The sequence below is a fragment of the Aedes aegypti genome, chromosome 3 (genome assembly GCF_002204515.2).
Source record: "Aedes aegypti strain LVP_AGWG chromosome 3, AaegL5.0 Primary Assembly, whole genome shotgun sequence".
Lineage (NCBI taxonomy): Eukaryota > Metazoa > Arthropoda > Insecta > Diptera > Culicidae > Aedes > Aedes aegypti.
In genome coordinates this window covers 222839405-222861625 of record NC_035109.1, presented here as the reverse complement: position 1 = coordinate 222861625, position 22221 = coordinate 222839405, and the positions used below count along the sequence as shown (strand labels likewise).

Sequence of the window (22221 nt, the reverse complement as noted above, 5' to 3'; positions counted from 1 at the left end):
TCTTAAGAACAAGCTTTTGATATTCAAACAAATTTTCAGGCCAGCCATGTTGTATGCTGTACCAATATGGACTAGCTGTTGTAATACTAGAAAGAAAGCTCTGCAGAGGATTTCAAATAAAATTTTGAAAATGATTCTTAAGCTCCCTCCCTAGTATAGTACCAATGTTACATAGAATTTCCAAATGTTGAAACATTGGAACAACTTTCGAATAGTATTGTTATCAGTATTAGTCAAAAATCGGTGCGATTTTATAGTGCCACGAATTATGTGTTATATATTTAGGTTAAGTTAATTGATTTTTTATTTCTTACAAGCAGAAGTCATCTGTAAAATTATGAACTGCTATGGCAAATTAAATGTAATATGTGTTTCATAACACACAACACGTAGATATAATAAATGAATGCAATGTTAGAAATAAAACTAATAAAGGAATTACAAAAACATTTTATTTTGTTTAGAGTCAGTTAGCATGAGCTTTTTATCTGTACTAATATGGAACCACTTCATTTTCCAAGATGCGATGTTAAATCAGACTACGCATTTCTACTAAACCCTGCCTCAACTAAGGTCCAGCACGCTAGCCTGTCCGTCTGAAATAAGCATCCTTTCATTGAGTGCTGTCTGATAGGCACTCGACGTCTCCGATGCGTTGTTCCGAGTCGTATGTGCAACGGAAAGCCACTCTCTTCACCCTTGGGAGTGAGCGTCGTCATCATCCCCGACAATTTCGCGACACTTTCACGATTCGCGAGATTCCAACTTCTCCCGCTCGCTCTCTGCGACGTCTTTCAGGGATGTTGGCCGCGAGAGGCTCCTCCAAAAACAACGATGCCAATACTTAAAATAGACAACAGAAAAACAGTTTGTAATGTACTCTTTATCCGTTCGGTCGCCGGTCTCTCCGCAGAAACATTATTATTTTGTTCATCAATGTGCGCCAAACTGAACATTGCAAAAAACAGCAGCCAAGCTGACTTTTCCTTGCATTTTCTTTTGAGTGTTTGAGAATTTTCCCACCCGTTTTCCCGTCTTACCGTTTTTCCGTCGACGAGTTTTTCGCGTTCTGTTTTTCCAACGCGTCGCGACAGATGCACAAAGCACTTTTCCACAAACAAGAATAAATGGGACATAAAGAGTGGAATCGGATTCTGAACTGAGGAAAAAGGAAAAAATCAGCGGAAAAGTGATTTTCTTTTGTTCAGTAGTGAACGATTTTCTTTATTATACTTTTTGAGGCCATCGAGAAGAACGAAACCATCAGGGTCATGAGTGATAATTGATCTAGATGAGGATTTGTGTCGCCTCAAATGCATAAAGAATGCTGTCTGCTGACAAAAGGATTATGTTCTGAGAAATATCCTTGATCAGGAATTCGCTGTTACCATCAAAATAACTCATCCCATCGCTAACATCAACAAAGAACAACGATAAGAATCGTCTATGAGAGTAGCAAAACATGGATGATGTATGCTATGGATATAGAACATAAGGTGGATTTGATAAAAAAAAAAGTCAAATGTGCTTGGAAATCCCCAAAAATGTGCAATGACTATGCACAAACAGAAAAATCTCCATTAAAAATTCATCCCGCAACAGGAACAGCATCAAAAATGGATTGAAGCTTTTGCATCAAGTGCATCTCTCCAAGCGTGGATTCATATCAACTTCATACTACGCAGAAGCTCTGCCAAAAAATGTGAAAATCCTTCCTCCATTCATCACAACTTTTGTTCTTATTTGTTACGTTTTGGAAGTCACAGGCTCGTCAAAAGCTAAACGGTTCGGACATTTTTTTTTTATTTCTCGAAGTGAACAATTTCTGCGGAAAAAAATTGACCATTTTGGAACGAAACTAAAAATGTGTAATTTATTACCCTCATAAGTTGTAAATATGTAAGAAGAAAAGTGTACAAAGTGGAAATAATCGCAAAATATTGGAACCTTTAGACCCATAACTAACACTCGGATTATAAACCCAACCAAAAAGAAAAAAAAAATCATCAATGAAAAGAAACTCTCAAGCAACAACCGGTGCGGAGAGCTAATGCCGAATGTTTGTGCAAGCAAGTCGAAAACAATTTCTCCTGAGAATAGTGAAGTGACAACAAAACTCACAAGCATCGGGCTAAGCGTGGTGAGACCGTGAAACGTGCCCCGAGAAAATATCGATTTTATGTTTTGAGAAAACAAATCAGCTGATAAACTGCGTCGGTGGAGAGGAGGGGCCACGAACGAAAGGACCGGGCGGACTGACGTGAAGGTGAGAATGAATTTGCATTTGCATCCTCCTTGGAATGTATCTTGGGGAGGGGAAGAATTTGGTGTAGTATCGTGCTGCCTACCGATACTACGGGTTCCGTTTTGTTACAAATTTGTAAATATAACTAGTATTATGAACCATCGGTTTTCAATTAAAATAAATGCGGAATTATCTCTAAATTGATCAAATGAACTGCATTATCAGTTTAATTTCATTCACGCGTCACAAGCAAAGGAGACAGGATTGACACAAAGAGTTTTTATGGTAATGATGTATTTTTTCTACAAACAGCAAAAAAAATTTAAAACATTCAATGTCTTCTATTTTCCCGGAAAACTCAAGTGGATTTTCCAAAAATTCATAACTTTAAAACAAAGTATCACAGCGACATGTTTTGAACATATTAAAAATTAATTTAAAGTCTTGCAGTAGGCATAACATGAAACAAAATCCATAAATTTACCACAAAATAAGTGTAAAGAAAAGCCAAAAACCCGTTTTAGAACTCGCGAAAAATCAAAATAGACAATCCTCCACCTCAGAAAAAATCTTGAGTCAGAGAGTATGATTTTGCATTGAAACTTGGATTGTGATTTTCAATACATTTTATGTTCATTCCGTAAACACCGGGATTTTCTGGATGTAAGAGATGATATACCGGAATACATGAAATCTCAAAAATTTCAAATCCCGTGAATTTTTGTAACAGTATCGACATTCTAGTGCATACCCAAGATGAAAACTTACAATCTTGTCTGCACTTTGGATTATTGCGATGTCGACAATGTTCATATTTTTTTCTTTAGCTTAATAATGTGTTGAGAATGTGAATCAAAACATAAATGTACTTTCGCAAATGACTGTTTTTTTAGAATGTTTTCGAGTTAAATTTCCAAAACGAAACGACTTTGTAACGAATAAATGTGCTTTTTCAAAAGATTTTTCCTTCTTTCAGGCATATGGTATCCTTTCATGTAATATTTTTATGATTTTTATTTACGTTTTAACTATTGGGAATTCTGCTTCTATTAAACTTTTCCTTCTTTAAATCATAAGACATACTGATTCCATAATTAAAACCAAATAAAATGGTTGGTGACACTTTTACATAAATCTTCCATTCAATCATGATGTTATTTCTGTATATGTCACGAAAAATGATTAATGACAGCATAGCACTCTGCACTGTTCACCGCGAGCTGTGTAACAAGTCGATGAAACATTAGCACCAAACGCCATTCGGCCAAATGACCCTGAATCTTAACATTTTTCTTCTTTCTTTTTTCTTTCTGTGATAGAGTTGGCCACAGTTATTAACTGAGATCTTCCTTTGATATTTTTGCAAATGCACAGTTGTGTTCAGAATAGTAGTAGTGAAAGCCGATTTCCATACAAAATGCTCAACTTTGGCAAGCTGTAACTTTGTTTCCATATGAGCAATCGGCATGAAATTTTGGCAGTGAACTACAAATATGCTCGATTTCATTATCACAAAATTTGAACATTTTCATTCTACCGGCTAAAAACTTAAGCACCAGGTTAAATCGCTCAAAATAATAGTAGTTTTTCTTTTGTAAAATTTTATTCAGCGACAATATTGTAAAAAAAATGTATTGTTTATACCTTTAAAGCTTGGGTGGAAATGGTTGAAACAAGTAGTGAAGAAAAATTCAAAAACTCAAAATACAGCAGATATTTAAATTATTAAAACTACTATTATTTTGAGCGATTTCACCTGGTGCTTAACTTTTTAGCCGGTTGTGTGAAAATTTTCAAATCTTGTGATAATGAAATTGAGTATATTTGTAGTTCACTACCAAAATTTCATGCGGATTGCTCATATGAAAAGAAAGTTACAGCATGCCAAAGTTGAGCATTTTGTATGAAAATCGGCTTTCACTACTATAATTCTGAACACAACTGTACATCGATTGGAAAGCACGAAGATATTCTATACCCAGGGAAGTCGAGAAAATGTGCTTTACGAAAAGATCCTTGGCCTGTAGGATTCGATCATTCTATCTAGCTGCTCGTTTATTGCTAAGGAGACAACTATAAATATACAGGAAATAAGCAATGATTGAGATAAACAAAATGTTGCCTGAATTGAAATGCTTATACCTTCAAAAAAATGATGAAATTTGATGCATCTTGAAGCATTCAGTGGCATATTTAGTCTAGTTTCAGTAACTCATTCGGCCATGCCTGTTGGACACCGGAAGCGTTCCGGATTTATCTAGGTCATGTCCAAATCACATTTTATTTGTCGCTTGTAATTTTATGCGGTGTGAAGTTGTATGGATGTTAACAATTTTCCAAAAATCTAAAACTAAAGCCTGTCCACGTTAAATTTCGGACACCCAAATAATGGCAGCAAAAAAAAGTTACTCATAATTCAACAAAAACAATTGTTTATTTCAGAATAAAAGAGTTATATCTACAAAATAAACAGTTGACAAGGATGTTAATCCTTCTTTCTGTAAAATTCTCGAACTTTCTGTGATACACCCGCCATCCGTGTCCGAAATTTATCGTGGACAGGCTTTAATTGCAGGGCTGGTAGCAAATCAGTTTTTAGTGACTTGGTTACTTTTTAGAAGCCAATCACTTTTAAGTAATTTAAGCTACGTTTTAGATTAGGCCATCACTAGAACAACTTAACGTCATTATCAAAATATTGAGTCGTGTTTTTTTTAAGTTAATCTTTCATAGGCTTCCACGTAATTTGTAATAACATCTAAGTTATTATTAGTGTAGTGCAGTGGCTCTCAACCTTTTCGGTGTTGCGACCCCATTTGAAGCTTTACAAACGTCTCGCGGACCCCTAAAGATGAATGTTCTGGACATCAACCAAATGAAATAATCCTACTTGTTTGAGTTACCCTACGCCATGAGAGGACTCATGAACGCAGAAGTTAACCTGAATTCGATTTCAGCTCAATAATCACGTGGTCCTTTTTCGCAAAGTGCACCTCTTTTGGAAGAATTAGATGCCCATCCAAACACAATGCTTTCTATATATATATCCAATGCCTAGCTCGAGAGCGCATTATTTTTTAGGTATGGAAATAGCACACTACACTAGCCAGCAACTGCGCTGGCTGAGGTTTCTATTGCGTGGGCTTCCAATGGGTCGCGACGTTCTCAAGCGACCGGTTACGGAACATGAGTCCGTTGCTCGATAAATAGGGTTCATTCACATATTTCATAACGCCGAAAATCACCATTTTAGACACACACCCACCCCTTCGTAACGCTTTTTGTATGAATATTCTAAAAATGTCGTATGAGCCGTAACACCATGAAGACACCCACCCACCCCCTTCAGCGTTATGAAATTTGTGAACAAGCCCATACTTGTTTTTAATTATGAATCGTGGTTTACAGCTAACCAGCCGAGTGGAAGTTTAACAACTACCGAAAGCTAAACATTACATATATTTTGCAATTGGATTAAATGGACAAATTGATGTGAAGTTTTGCGAAAAAGTTACACGTCTTCTCAGTGAGAATCGAACTCACGACTCCCTGATCAGGGACCACTGGTTGAGAAACCCTGGTGTAGTGTAATGGTTTAGATTTTATTCTTCTTCTTGGCATTAACGTCCCCAGTGGGACAGAGCCGGCTACTCAGCTTAGTGTTCTTATGAGCACTTCCACAACGTTTTTGGCGATTCCATTTTTAGGAACAATCGCTAGAACTAGCGTGAGACATGAATCTGCGGTAGTGTCATCCATAATGATACAAATCATTGATTCTAAAAGTAGAGAAACTTACGCATAAACTAAACGCAATTTTCGCAATAACCTCAATTTCTATTAGCTGATGAATGTAAAATAGAGAGGCACCATTCATGCTTTGAAAATGTTCCATCAATAAATAATGATTTGAACTTTTTACGAGAAGGGTCATACCGATCAATGCTACCCCGCTGATCAATGTTACCCCAGATTACGGTACCATAATCCGGGGTAACATTGATCAGCAGGGCAACATTAATCGCTATGACCCACCTCATAAAAAGTTCAATTCAACATTTATCGATGAAATATTTTAATTGCAAGGATGGTGATTGGTTTGTAATTCATAAACTACTGAACATTAAGGTTTTTGCGAAAATTGCGTTGTATTCATGCGTAAATTTTTCGACCTTTGGGAACAATGATTTTCATAATTATGGATGACACAATCAAATATTCATATTTTACATGAATTCTGAAAACGATATGAGCAAAAGAAATGCGACGAATGACAACGAAATGACAACCCGAAAACGATTCCGTTGTCAAAACTTTCATAAATATGATCAATTAAGCATAATTCAGAAATTACTATAATGGATGCAGAGTTTCCTTAGGAAATTGCCTACCTTAATGCGTATTTCACAATTCAAGGTGATTTTAGTTTTGAAATAACTCAAAAAGTAAATGACTTGTGAGAGTTTGGCCTTCATATTCAGCTTCTGGGGCCACGATTTTGGTAAGTAATGATATTTCCGATATTACCGAACGTTGTTTTCATGGATGATTAATGTTGCCCCATATCAGCTAAATGAAAAAATCACTGCAAACATTTCTTTAAACATGCTTCAAACTTTCAGAAAATAAAATACAGTATATAGACACAAGCAATGGGTGCCAGTACATGTTTAAAAATTTAAAAACTGGTAATATAAGCATTTTCAAAAAAAAATTTTCAAGGAACAACCTAAAAATTGATCAATTGTAATTTTATGGCTTTCTCAGTCTAATAAATTAAAACGGCTTGTTTGGCTAAGCCCGACGTTTCGGTCCCGTGTATTGCACCGTGTACGGGACCGAAACGTCGGGCTTAGCCAAACAAGCCGTTTTAATTTATTAGACTGAGAAAACCATAAAATTACAATTGTCCTCCCAGTCGCAACACCATCACTAAAAATGATCAATGTTACCCCGGATTACGGTCCCCAATTTTAAAACCGAACAAAAATCCTGCAGTAGCTTCCAGCTATCGTTCAATTAGCTTGCTTTCCTCCATCAGTAAAAAGGTAATTTTTAACAGAATGATGGTCCACATCAACGAAAATTCAAGATCCATCTACGATTGATTTGGTCTTAACCGACTCTAGTGATCTTTGTAGCCAACTGATTACTCATGCAGATTTTGATTCTGATCATATCCCTGTTACATTTCAAATATCCCATGAAGCGATTCTCAATCCTACTAGCTCCACTTTCAATTATTTTCGAGCCGACTGGAATATAAATGAAACATATATTGACTCTAATCTTGATCTTAACATTTCTTTACAAACAAAACTTGATATTGACAATGCTCATGAAACTTTAACAAATTCCATTGTTGAAGCCAGGAGCATTGCAATTCCAAAATGTAAAATTTGAATCCGTGATTATAGACGATGATCTTAAACTCTTGATCCGCCTTAAAAACGTGAGGAGAACACAATTTCAACGCACTCGCGATCCTGCTATGAAAACTATATGGCAGGATTTGTAGAAAGAAATCAAGAAACGTTTTGCACAATTAAGGAACAAAAATTTTGAGAATAAAATTTCTCAATTGGACATGGACTCAATCAAGAGAACGTTTTTGGAAATGCCTGGGAGACAGATTTGGAAGAAGTGAGAACTATTATTAAAAAATTCAAAAATATGAAAGCTCCTGGCAATGATGGAATTTTCTACATCCTCATCAAGAAACTTCCAGAAAGTAGCTTATCATGTTACTGCTAGGTTGGGCAACACGTGGGCTGCCAGGACAAAGACCTCGGCATGCTTGGCTAAGCAACGGCCCGCCTTTTGAGGTTGGTTGCGTCAAGGACCTCTTTTCTTGGCTAGCGCGATCTGGAGCACCTCTCTGGTCTCAAGGTCGGCTGGAGTTCTCTAGTAGGCCAATCAGACCTCGGAAATTGGGATGGGTGTAATGAAAACTATAGTGGTTCACAATTTAACTTTTATATTGACCTAAATGTACATAACTGTGTGGGTGGGTGTGTAGCAGGGTTGTTAACGTTAATCAACGATAAACGCCGTTAACGTTGATTGTGCTCTGGATCAACGTCAACGTCGTTGCGTTAATTTTCATGGTTGTTAGCGTCAACGTTAACGTGTTTGCGTTGAATCAACGTCAACGATCACCGCTAACCCAAGCGTTGATTTTATGTTCCGAAAAGGTTCTCCGAGAATGTTTCGAAACATCAATAAACTACACGTTTCTATGCTGATACCCCGTATCCATGGAAAATTGATTGAAAAAAATCTAAGTTCACTGTGCAGACACCCAACAATCAGCCTGTTAGAACGTCAGTTTGTGATTGCTTGAGAGAACTTTTACAAATGGCAAAGATTTTCCTAGCAATATTGTATCCATCGTAGTACCTCTCGCCGTTCCAGCAACCCACAGCAATGGGCTGAAACCGTTACCAGACAGCGGCTTCCTTTGCCTCCAGCCAGCACACGGCATCCTTTTTTTACCCATCCAACAATCAAATGTTTCTGAGTGACCGCCCCAGGATGACCCGACTTCTCATTTCCTTATACAAGTTGCCATAATACCCTAACATATCATAGCAGACAAAAGTTTTCATTGCAATCGAAAGTGGCAATGGTCGTAGAGCAGATTTTCCCACTTCCGATATTGTGGAGCTCTAATATAAACAGCATTTTCCACCAAATCCGACTAAGAGAAAGTCAGTTCACATTCCATAAAACCTGCAATGAGATCAAGCTTTTTTTTCTTCTACATAATCGTTCCTGAACATGCCATGTATCAGTGTCTGAGTTGAACAATCGAATATGACAACCAGTATTTTTTTTAGATATTAGAATCTTCAAATCGTTAACGTTAGAAAAAACGAAGTCGTTGACGTTGAATCAACGCTATACGTTAACGTTATCGTTAAATTGTTTTTCAACGCAATCAACGCAAGCTTCGTTAACCGTTACAGTTTAACGTCAACGGATTAACGAAACGGCGTTAATCGTTGATTAACGTTAACAACCCTGGTGTGTAGTGTAGTGTGATTATTGATTATAATTTTACTTAACCGGCCGGTATGTTCGGGAATTTCTGGAGGGATGGTGACACTGTAGACTGCGGAGCTTGTTGGCGGAGCTGACAACGTGGAAAAGCTGAACGGGATGGGGATTGACGCTCGTGGGTCTCCAAGAACGACCTGTTCTGGAGGTTTCGTCCACGTAGCTTTGTGCCCTTAAAAACCGGGTCGTCAGCCACGGAGTTCTGCTGACTCACTTGGTATTGGAGCAGGCTTCGTTCTGGTACCAACCTGGATTCATATGCCCTAGTGGGCTCCAAAGGACTCGATCCGGAAGGAATTTCCTGGATTTAACTCCACGGGCCCTAAATACATAAATATTTCTGTTTAAGGTCTAACCTTTTAGGTTACAGGCACAAGCATACCTGATTCGCATCAATGCTCCTCACTTCACTTATTAGCTTCAGATAATCTTACTTAAATCCTCCTTCTTCAAATATCTTCAGGGTAGTCTGTTCATCTTTCTTTTACTCCACTGAACTCTAACTGTTTTACTTTTATTTATGGCTAATTTTATTGTAGTGTATTGTACTTATTTTTTATATTAGGTGTAGGGGTGTTTTTATGGCATGATAGAATTTAAATTTAAAATTTCACAGGGATATATAAATAATGATAATAGAAAAAACAAAACCTTACAAACTACCAGTCTTATTTTAACAAACGGTAACAATCATTCTTAGTTGATATATTTATAACAATTTTTTTCAATTGGCTTATTTTCCTGATAAATGGAAGAATACTAAGGTTATACCAATTTTAAAACCAGACAAAAATCCTGCAGAAGCTTCTAGCTATTGTCCAATCAGTTTGCTTTCCTCCATCAGTAAACTTTTTGAAATGGTCATTTTGAACAGAATGATGGCCCACAATTTTTGCCAATGAACAGATTGAATCCTACCATGGACATTCGACCACTCATCAACTTTTACGTGTAACAAATTCGATTCGTTCCAACAAATCTGAAGGCTGTTCTAATGGTCTTCTAGTCATAGAAAAAAGCATTCCACAGTGTTGGGCATGAAGACCTGATCGTAAAATTAAAGAACTCCAGGTCTGAAAGACTTCCTGTAAGAGCTGGAGTTTTTCAAGGCACTATTTTAGGACAAATATCATACAATATTTTCTCATTTGAATTTATTGAGTTACCTAAGGGATGTCAAAATTCTTTGTTTGCGGATGACTCAGGCCACTTTCGCCAAAGGACGAAGCCTGCGTTCTATAGTAGAGCTTAGCTTAGCTTAGCTTAGCTTAGACTGACTACACATATCAATGGTTGCTATTCCGTGATTGACCGAAGTCAGTGAAAATGCACAAAGAATCAACTAGAAGATCGGCTGGGATTGGCCATAATCTTCTTCAGTGTGCATAATTCAGTGCCTCTATTTACATGGTCAATAACGGCGCCGGCCACGTCCTTGCAGTCAGGTGGGATTGGGGGAAGGAATGTTAGTGTGTAACCTTTGCTATTTGGAGACCGTGTTTGCCTCTGCATCTCCACAAAGGTTACTGGGAGGGATGTTTGTTAATGGGGAGGATCGTTGGGTCACAGGATTCACTTTGATAAGCGATTAGACCATGATAAATAATTATTGGTGAGATATAAACATGCTAATATGTGAATATAATATTTTCATTTGATATAAACAATATCTATGTAGAGAAAAATTATGCCGACACTTGACGTGACGAACCTTTCAAAGTATGTTGAATAAAGTGAACCTTTCGCAAGTCTACACTCGAAGTGTCGAACCATTCAAAGTTATTTTTTTAATTACAAAAATAAAGGTAAAAGAAAGAAGGTTTTTTGAAAAAAAAAATAAAATTAAGACATAAATAATTTATGAATCAGAGTTTATGTCGACACTCACAGTGACGAACCTTTCATAGTTTGTTGAAAAATCATATTTACGTCTCACCGTTGTAACGATTAAAGGTGCAGTCATACATATTTTAAAGATTAGAAATAGTAGCATGAAACGAGCTCACCAATTGATCCGTCATCCTTGAGCAGCAACAATCCACTTTCAGCTTCACTCGTTTGCTCGGCTATATAAAAGCACTCAGAGAAAACAGGTGCGCGACCCGAGAGGGAAAACAACTGACGACTGCTCGGGCTTTCTTGACGCACTGCCCAGGAGCAAGCGTCAACGTCGAAAGATCAAAAAGGAACTAATCGGACGCGGCACTTTTTCACTTTACTCGACCGACGCGCGACATGTTTGATCCTGCCCTCGTCACCCGCTCCCGCAGAAGCAAGCGTCAAGGTCGGAAGATCAAACGATCACGCCACTTTTTCACTTTCACTCGACCGACGCGCGACATGTTTGATCCTGCCCTCGTCACCCGCTCCCGCAGAAGCAAGCGTCAAGGTCGAAAGATCAAACGGAACTTAACGATCACGCCACTTTTTCACTTTACTAGACCGACGCGCGACATGTTTGATCCTGCCCTCGTCACCCGCTCTCGCAAGAGCAAGCGTCAAGGTCGAAAGATCAAACAGAACTCCGAAGCCTGCGTTCTATAGTAGAGTGCAAAAAAGTGGGTATTTTTCCTTCATACTTTCAAAACTGGAAGATTTCTCCTACTGCTTCCAAATCTCAACTTATAATATACCCACATAAACTAGAAGCTCTTTGTTTAAGACCTTTAAGTTGACATGTCACGATGAGAGTGGGTTCCAATAGATTGATCAGATGAAGATTTTTTTTTGTTTAAGACACTACACGATAATGCTTCCAGTGGGCTGTTTGCCCTTTGAAGGACCACACTAGACAACGGACTAGCTACATAAAAAAATAACTTTCAGAAATCAAATTGAGGACATTCAAGCCAATGATAACAAATATATAAAATGTATGTATCCATTTATTAACATAAAATCAAAACATTGTCTTAAGAACAAGCTTTTGATCTTCAGACAAATTTTCGACAGGCCATGTTGTATGCTGTACCAATATGGACTAGCTGTTGTAATACCAGGAAGAAAGCTCTGCAGAGAATTCAACATAAAATTTTGAAAATGATTTTGAAGCCTCCTCTCTGGTATAGTACCAATGAGTTACATAGAATATCTAATGTTGAAACATTGGAACAAATGTCAAATAAAATTATTGATAATTTCAGACAAAAAATGTTGCAATCATCCTCTTGCCTCGATAAATGCGTTATAGATCTAGTTTCAGTTTAGTTAAGTTTATTGAAAGCGTTTCTTTTTCTCTTTTGTGCAGGTGAAATCAACTCACTTATAAATATTCTGAACTGTTACGGCAAATGATATGTTATGTGTTGTTAACAAAATGTTGATAAATTCTTAACTTAGTTTTACCAAATTAGTATGATAGTGTTTTCCAAAACCATTCCTGCGACAACACCTATCATATAAACCATTATTGAAATATTGCCTTATTTTGTAATGAAAAATGTGTTACAATTGACTATTTCTATCTGTATCGTGAAATATTTTTTCCATTCCCCACTCAAATTCATTTCCGATATGCCATCATTTGCTCATTACTCCAATCATAACGTTGAAACATATCCTGCTCGATAATGCACCGCATGCCACCCACGCTTTCCTATCCACGCTGCCCACTCTCGAAATCCTTCCCGTCAACCCTCAATCGCAACCCCCACCTCCCCCAGCCCAGCTTTGGCCGGAGAGTGAAATTGCATGCGACGGAATATTGGTGCGAGTTAAAAGCAATCTATATTCATCATTTTAACTGAAGGGAGAAGTCCTGAATTGGCCACCCTGCGACTTTTTTTGGTGTGTGCACTCGAATTCGTGAATACATACGCGGTGTTTTTCGCGCACATCCGTCGAGTCGAGCTTGTTATATTTATTTTACCCTTCCTTCCCCTCGTCGGCCACCAATCACCGACCGATTCCACCGATGCCACCGTTTGCTAAGGGTATGTGGTATTCCGAATGATCCCGTCAGCCCCAATCTCCGAAATTTCGAGTTTTCCACGAAACTTCAGTAGGCGAAATTTATGTTTTCCAATATAGTTTCGTTTCGAGTTTCGAGACCATGATCACTAACAAGATTCGTTTGCAAAAATTGTTAACATCAAAATTACTATCGATATATGTTTCATATGTATTCCAGTCGGCTCGTGAATAATTGAAAGTGAAGCTGATAGGATCGAAAATCGCTTCATGGAATATATTAAATGTAACAGTGACATGTTCACAATCAAAATCAGCGTGAATAACTAGTTGACTGAAAAGGTGACTAGAGTCGAAAACGACCATATCAATTGTAGAAGGATTTCTGGAAGAGGAAAAACATGTAGGGCTATCAGAGTATTGCATTGAGAAATATCCTGAAGAGCATTCATCAATTATTCCATGTGTGATGTTTTGCATTAAAATCGCCAATGACAAAAAATGTTGACTTACTGCGAGTTAATTTTTGCAATTGAGTTTGAGGCAAATTAACTTGCTGCCCAGTGTATTTAAAAGGCAAATAGGCAGCTATGAAGGTATATTTTTGCAATTTCTCATCGTAATAGGCGTAATTCATCACGCCAATCTGTCGTGGAACAGCCTACTTTCCTGCACTGAATTATGCAGTTAATGTCATTACGCAACTGAAACCAGTGTTGTAATGATTTATTACCAAACGCTTTCGCATTACGCAACTGTTTTGAGTTGCGTAATTAATCATTACACACATTTTTTCAGAAATTGTAAAATAATGGTGAATGCGTTCCGATATCATATATTGATACCCTCAAGTGATCTTCTATGAGTTTGAAAAAATGTTGTACGCAACTCGTTGCAGAACTATATTTTTACTGCACTCGTCGTAAATATTCAAGTCGGCAAGCCTCGTTGAATAAATGTATAACTCGTGCTGTAAAAATCATCATTTTGCAACTTGTTGCGTAAACTAATATTACCAAGCAGAAACAAGTTTCAAAAACTTTAATTTCAAATGATGAAAAAAGTTGATGTTTCATACGATTGTACCCCGTTTGGCATAAAGTCGTTTGGCATAAGGGTCGTTTGGCATAATGGCCGTTTGGCATAATGATTGGCTTAGAATGAATATCGGCATTTTCGAAGCATTTACCGAGATCAACACCACCTAACCCAAAGCAAATAAATTTCGTAGGTTCTTAATAAGCGTGGTGGTTTTTCAGAGATATTCCAAGCTATGAATGTCAAAAATTGTAGTGACATTAGAGAGCATAACTAAATAAAACTCATGACGGGTCTGGTGCAAGATCTTTTCGGAAAAATAATTTTATCCACATCCCAAGAAGTTAGAGTTTTTAGAGCTTGTTGCGATATACATATCTGAAAATAGTTAATTGGCAAAGTTCGCAGTTATTAATATAGGGAACACTCGTATAATATTTCGCTACAGATCAAGCTCCGTCCCAGTTTGGACGTAACACTTGATGAAAATTACTTGGTAAAAAAAAGGGAAAGTTTATTTGCAAAATAATAAAAGCTCTAATTCATAGATCTATTATTGCCGCGTAAAGCCTGATTTGCTGCTGAAAAGGAATCGCTAAAGAAATTTCGCACCGATTCCTTGCAAAAACTTTCTACAGCAACTCCCATTTGGACTGACATTTCTTTTCAACTGCGTACTGCGATCAGAAAAAATTGTTTCTTTGATCGATTCCTTGCAGGAATTTCCCATGCATCAAGATAGGCCTAGAAATTACTTGTCAGCAGCGAATCAGGCTTAAAGCAAAAATAGCCTATATACGAGAGCAGATTATTTTTCGTAAAAAATGTTTAAGGCTCTAACCCTAACGTAAAAAAATCTTCTTACAGCATAACTCAAATAAACAACACATTATGGAACAAATAAACAACAAACAGTTTGGAACGATTCAATATAAATTTTAATTTTGGAAGTGTACATCAAAAGCACTGTCTATTATGGAAAGAAGAGAAAGTTTGTGACTGAATTAATATTTTTTCCAGCATATCTGGAAAGGAGATCATGTGTTTGCAAAAAAAAAATAGTTGAATATTGTCAGGTTCTAAAATAATTATCATTCTAACATCACGTCTTGCATGAAATGATAAGAAATATAAAAAATGGTATATGTTAACCAAAATAATTAAAAAATAAAATTTAAAACAGTACAAATATGAAGAACAGCCTATTTTTAAAAAGAAGGCATGATGTTTGAACCGATAGAAGATTGGTCGCCAAAAATTATTGTGGCTTAATTAAACAAAAAGACATCAAAAACTGCGTTCAGAATCATTGTGCTACTTTTCCCCGAATGTCGTTAAACCAAATTTTAGTTCCCCGAATGACCCTTTTCCCCGAATGCCAGTCCCCAGAATGACTCGTTTGCCCGAAAAGTGGTGCAGTTTAAATAAGTGCTATAATAGTATTCAGTAGCTGGATGATGAACGATAAAGAACGATAAACAATCAAAAGAAGGAGGTATTCTGTCATTCTCGGCTCACATGTTGGCAAAAATGCTGAGGACGGTAAAACTCGAAAGAACCGCCAATTAAATAAAGAAGGGTGCATATCAGATGGCCAGTTCGTTCACAACCCTGAAATGTATAAAGTAACGACAAGTATGAGTGCCACAAATTTTTCGGAGAAGTGGACTATTCGGGGAAACGGGATATTCAGGGAGCTGACATTCTGGGAAAAGTAGCACAACCCATCAAAGTAACTGCAGTAATCGATATATCTTTTCTCTGATAACTTGAGCAGATCAATGTTATCGATTGCCGCCATTTTGTCAGTTGGAAACAAAGAAATATCCAAAGAATAAAGCTTCAAAAAACAGCCTATGTATAAAAGGTAAATTTTTTTTAAAATTCAAATCAACAGTTCATATGCCAATAATTATAGCTACATAATATTTAGAAACAACATCCAATGATTGAAAGAAGGGTAAATTTGTGTTAAATATATCAAAATCTTCAGTGCAAAAAAATATGTCAATAGCGGAACTGAAAAGAAGAATAAATATATGAAAGGATGGTAATTTCTGGATAAAATACTATTGGCAATAACTTTCCTAATATGCTTTAGTTTATTCAAGATCATATGATTGTAGAATAAAGTGGCATTTTGTATTTTGAATTAATTGTCATCAGAAAGATTCAATAAACGTAAAAACGAATGTCATCTTAAGCAATTCTTTGTTTCAGACTCATTATGCCGAACGACTATTATGCCAAACGACCATTATTCCAAATGACCGTTATGCCAAACGACTTTATGCCAAATGACCATTATGCCAAATGACCTACCATCGTTTCATTACGGTAAACCAAAATGTTTGAATCTCTTTTGAGTTTTGATCCAAGTTTCAAATAAGTTTCAGTAATAACTGATGTAAAGATTGAAACGCGCAACAATTGGTCGACTAAACAAATTGCTTCTTTCAGTCAAAATTTATAATACAAAAACCTTCTTATTTTCTTAATTCATATATTTAAAGAAAACAATGTTCGTTCATTATTTTTATTTCCTAAATCCGAACTGCCGTGTCTTCAGGTAAACCCCCTTCATCAAGCGCATCATAGCCACCTATGACGCTGGGCGAGCTGTTGCTTGTACGGGAGTGCTGATCTAAGCCTTACTTTCAACAACTGAAGGTTAAAGAAAATGAGTTTAAATTTAGATACAACCTTTTGCAACTATGTTCATTAGGGTATCAACTAGTGGATCAATTTTCTATATATTTTAAGCAAATGTTCAATTTTTTTACCCTAAAGCATATATCTAGGGGGTGCCCCGTAAAGTTTTACAACTTTTTTGTTTAAGAGCCAGTCTATTATGCAAGTAACCACCAAGGCATGGTACCAGCAAACCGTAAGGCCGCGACCCAGTGCACCGGACCGTGGCACATTTCATGCTAGGTCAGCAGTAGTCAAATCAGTTGCTAGGGACAAAGTGCAGTATAATATAAAATAGCTGGGTTAGCAATAATATGTTTCAACGATATACAGTATTGGACAAAACATTTGCAACTTTTTCGATTTTCCATACAAAATGACCAACTTTGGTAAGCTATATCTCAGTTACTTATGGACCGAACCTCAGATATAACTTGAATTTTAACATATATTTTTGAATAATTTTTCCAATCACGAGTTTATGAGTAATAACGGTTTAACTAAAGTGTAATTTTTGACGAAAAATTCAAAACGATATATCTCAATATCTGATAGCCTTACACAAAAACTGTCTTGAACAAACTTGTTCATCTCGTTGAAATCTATAACTTTGCTGAAGATACCATGAAGCTATTCCTTCAATATGTTTAGTTATGTCATTTATAAAAAATCGTCAAAAAATTCACTTTAGATAAACCGTTACTGTTTTTAAACTTGTGATTGGAAAAATCATTCAAAAATATATGTTAAGTTATGTCTGATGCTTTGCCAAAATTTCATTCAAATCGGTCCATAAATAACTGAGATATAGCTTACCAAAGTTGGTCATTTTGTATGGAAAATCGAAAAAGTTGCAAATGTTCTGTCCAATACTGTAATAAATCTAATAAACGATTAGTCTCTATCAGAACTCCGTCCGAGTAAGTTTGGTCTTTTTTAAAAACCCAGAAACTCCGTCTCGGATGTAACTTGCAGGAGGACGGACCTGGTGTAGTGGTTAGAACACACGCATCTCACGCCGAGGACCTGGGATCGAATCCCATCCCCGAGATAGTCACTAAAAATTTCAGTGACGACTTCCTTCGGAAGGGAAGTAAAGCCGTTGGTCCCGAGATGAACTAGCCCAGGGCTAAAAATCTCGTTAATAAAGATAGAAAAAAAAATCATCACTATTGATATTATGTAACTTGCATTTTATCAACTATTAAAACATTGAACAGCTCATATGCAAAGTTGATTCAAAACGTCAGAAAAACATCTCACTTGAATGCATGGGAGTCCATGTATATCGCAACATTAATCGCCCTCTAATGAATGAGGACGATGCTCCAATCGTGTCTCCACTCTTCCACCTGACTAAGCTGAAAATGCAGTAACCTTCAACACTTCTCGACGTATACTGACTACAGTACGAATACTATTGTTAGTAGCTTATGTAATCAGTCGGACATCGTCTCATAGATGGGCAACATCGAGCCCGAAACCGGTCGACTAAAAAGGTAATTTTGACTCCTTTTAATCGTTGTAAGAGCAATAAGTGTTGTGTCCTGTCTCACGTCGCGTCTTATGAGTGGTGTCGAGGTTCTTACGTTAGCAAAAACCCCAAGAAATTAAGTGACTCATACTCTTTACCTTTCAAAAAACGAGCATTCACCGAGAACAAAATATAGTGCTTGTAACCATTTGTACGGTTGTGTTCAAAATAACTTTACCGTATAGTTGTTACCAACTATATCTTTTATTGAATTTCAAACGCTAAAGGTCAAAATTTAACTATATTTTAGTTGACTCAAAGTAAATTTAGTTGAGTATACAATCTTTTGCAATATTTACGCAGCAGTTTGCTCTGCTTTATCAACAAATCCAAAAAGATTCGTAGCTGCTTTATCGACTTAAAAAAATCAAAACAAAGTGCGCGTCGACAAACCTAGACTTGATACGTGGTCTCCTGCGTGAGTGCCGGTTATCTTATTTCCATTTGATTTGAAACAATTCGAACGGTTGCTGCTAAGAAGAAAATAGAAGAAACTGCGAGAACATTAGCAAAGGAATTATATCGAGTATGTAGAAAATAGTAGCACTGAGAAGTACTGTTTTCTTGCTTTACGTAGTTTTAAAACCTTCCGAGAGCAGAAAGAATTTGTGTACGCACAGCACGAGGGTACCGTTTTGATTCATATTACGGACAGCTTCTTATTCCGGACACTCTACTTTGTATGGGAAACATTTCACATGAAATGTTTCAATTTTTGCCGTTCAAAAGTTCACACTTTCGAAGCTCATTTTAATCAAAATTTTCAATAGATATCTATAAAATTTTATAATACTCAACTGCCTTAGACGCCTTTTCAGTGATTTGCCAATTTCAAATGATGATTTGACTTGTCTTTTTATGCTTTTCATGAGCTGTCCGGAATTTGAATCATAGTGTCCGGAATATGGGGCAGAAGTAAGGAGGCGTCCAGAATAAGAATCATGAAAAGCCCACACATTTCTATTTATTTAAAATTATTCATGTATCAGAAACAAAATCTTCACCCACTATTCGAAAGCTAAGTGTTTTTAAGGCTCGATAGCGCCGAGGAATCATATAGATTGATTTATTTCATATGCTTCCTGATGGGTTATACTTCATTGAGGCCTTAAGTGTCCGTAATATGAATCAAAACGGTACAATACACACTGACGAAACATTCTTTTATTCCGTTTCTGTTTCCAAAAAAAACTGCATATCACATACCCTCACGCGTTTCCTTGTCGTGCAGATTCCGGTCCGAGTTGGGAAACTCTCCATCCCACCGAACCAAAAGGGTGCGTCAGATTACCCATCCATCCCTTTTTTTTTGGAACGTTTGTCCCCCTTCATATAAATATGCTGCACTGGACACACTCTGCCTGACAGCATAGGCATGGCGTTCGGTGGTGGGGTTTATCGAAATGTTGGAGGCTTTCGAAAATAAAATAATGAAAAATCCGGACGCGGAAAGTGGGAGATGCCCGGTTTGAGCGGGAGTTTTTCATTTTTTTTTTGTTTTGCCGGAATCCTGTCGACATGTGCATGTATTTCGGGAGGTATATAACGGATACGCACTGGGAAATGAAATCGAGTCAAAAGCTGATTAATTCAGCTAGTAATGATAAAGAACTTCTTGTTGAGACAATTAGAAGAAAAGTCCTATACACAGATTCAATTATTAAATCAAACAGCGCCAGGTTTTTCAAAATTATATTTTAATCTCTGATAACATTTCAATCATCAGAAATACAATCGTCATTGCCACAGGCCTCTACGCCGAAGGACGAAGCCTGCTTGTCATCTGTAGTCGATTGTAAAAAAGTTTAGATATTTTTTCTGCATTCATGCAAAAATGGAAGATTTCTCCTAATGCTTCCAAAACTCAACTAATAATATTCCTACATAAACCAAAAGCTCTTTATTTGAAACCTTCAAGTAGACATGTTGTTGCGTTGAGAGGGGTTCCAATAAATTGGTCATATGAAGTTAAGTATTATTTATTTATTTATTTTATTAGAGAGGCTTTAAACCCTATGGTTCAGAAGTTAAGTATCTAGGACTCATGCTAGATACAAATTTAACTATCAAGAATCACATTGAAGGCATTCAAGGCAAATGTAACATATATGTAAAATGTCTGTAGAAAATCAAAACTTTGCCTCAAGAACGAGCTTTTGATCTTCAAACAAATTTCCGGGCCAACCATGTTGTATGCTATACCAATATGGACTTTCTGTTGTAATACCAGGAAGAAAGCTCTGCAGAGGATTCAGAATAAAATTTTGAAAAATGAATCTGAAGCTTCCTCCCTGGTATAGTACTAATAAGTTACATAGAATATCCAACGTTGAAACATACTTTAGTTGGATGCTTTCGACTGTTATGAGTTACAGCGGGGTTTTACTTAGCGGCTTTCTGTCTCAATGGCAATCAGAACTAAAATATTTCTTCTACGCCCAAATTTTCGATTCCCTTGAAAAAGATTGAAAATGCAATCGAAAAGTTAATCGTAGAAGAAATATTTTAGTTCTGATTGCCGTTGAGACTGAATGCCGCTAAGAAAATCCCCGTTGAAACATACGAATAAAATACTTAATATTTTAAGATCAAAGTCCTTGCGAACTTCTACTGCCACGATTAATGTGTTATATATCGAGGTTAAGTTAGGCTTAGTTAATTGAAAGCTTTTTTATACTCTTATAAGCAGGTGAAATCAAACCACCTTTAAAAAATCTGAATTACTACGGCAAATGAGATGTGATATGTTGTTGGCAAAATATTAATAACACTTAATTTATTTTTACCAAATTAGTGATGAAAGTTGCCAATCACAGAACACCAAAGTATAAGAAATGAATGCAAAAAAAGGTCTTGGGGTTCATTCAAATATTACGTAACGCAAAATTTGGTAATTTTTGGACCCCCTCCCTCCCCCACGTAACAGCTTTTGTATGGAAAATTTTAAATTTTTGTATGGACCGTAACACAATGTGAGACCCCCTCCCTCCCCCTGTTGCGTTACGTAATATTTGAACGATCCCTTGTCTACTAAAGCAACTATATTTGTGAGATTTAATCGAATTTGAAATTATTATTTTTACTTGTTATGGTCATTTTATTGAAAAATCTCCCAGTTTTTCAAACATGTATGTACATTGACAGATTTACAACAATTCGTCAACCTTTCCGGATGTTTCAATCAATTAAAATGTTACAAAGTTTTTCGTAGTATTTTGAGAGGACTTTTGAAAATAACACATTTCTCCCTCTTTTAACAAAACATGTTTCTATGATATTTGAGAAACTATTGCTGATTTGATTTATTAGAAGGCTTTTTACTGATAATGCTATTGAAGCACTAGAACTTTTTAAAATAGAAGTGTTTGGTCCATCAATTGTGTCGTTTGATATGCAATGAGTAATCAAGTAATATCGGAAATCCGGTTAGGCAAGATTATATCATGGATCGAATAACACAGCGTAACAAAAATGACATTTTTGCGTGTCTCAAGGATCAAATTATGTATCTTTAGTAGATTTGGGGTTGCTGAATCTGGTTCCATTCTCAGAAATGTTCCAGCACGTCACAATTTTTAGCTACAGGTCACCAAAGTTGCATAAAACACTGGTTTTATTCATGTTTACATGAAATTTAAAGTACGATTTTTCAAAAATTTTTGTGATCTAATCCGCCAAACATGCAAAATAGAACTTGAACTTTCATTTTAGACATAATTTTATTGAAATTGCGCGATTAAGTTTC

The 22221-nt window shown here is 36.5% G+C and overlaps 1 protein-coding gene across 2 annotated transcripts in view; it reads left to right on the top strand.

Annotated features, from left to right (window-relative positions):
* Window positions 1-891: 891 nt before the first annotated feature.
* The window catches only part of LOC5570813 (zinc finger protein 629), a 172175-nt gene continuing 150845 nt past the window's right edge, over window positions 892-22221 (top strand). For both annotated transcript variants that reach the window (XM_021849850.1, XM_021849849.1), the window contains exon 1: window positions 892-2266. The gene's annotated coding sequence lies outside the window, so the exon portion shown is untranslated. The remainder of the gene's footprint in view (window positions 2267-22221) is intronic.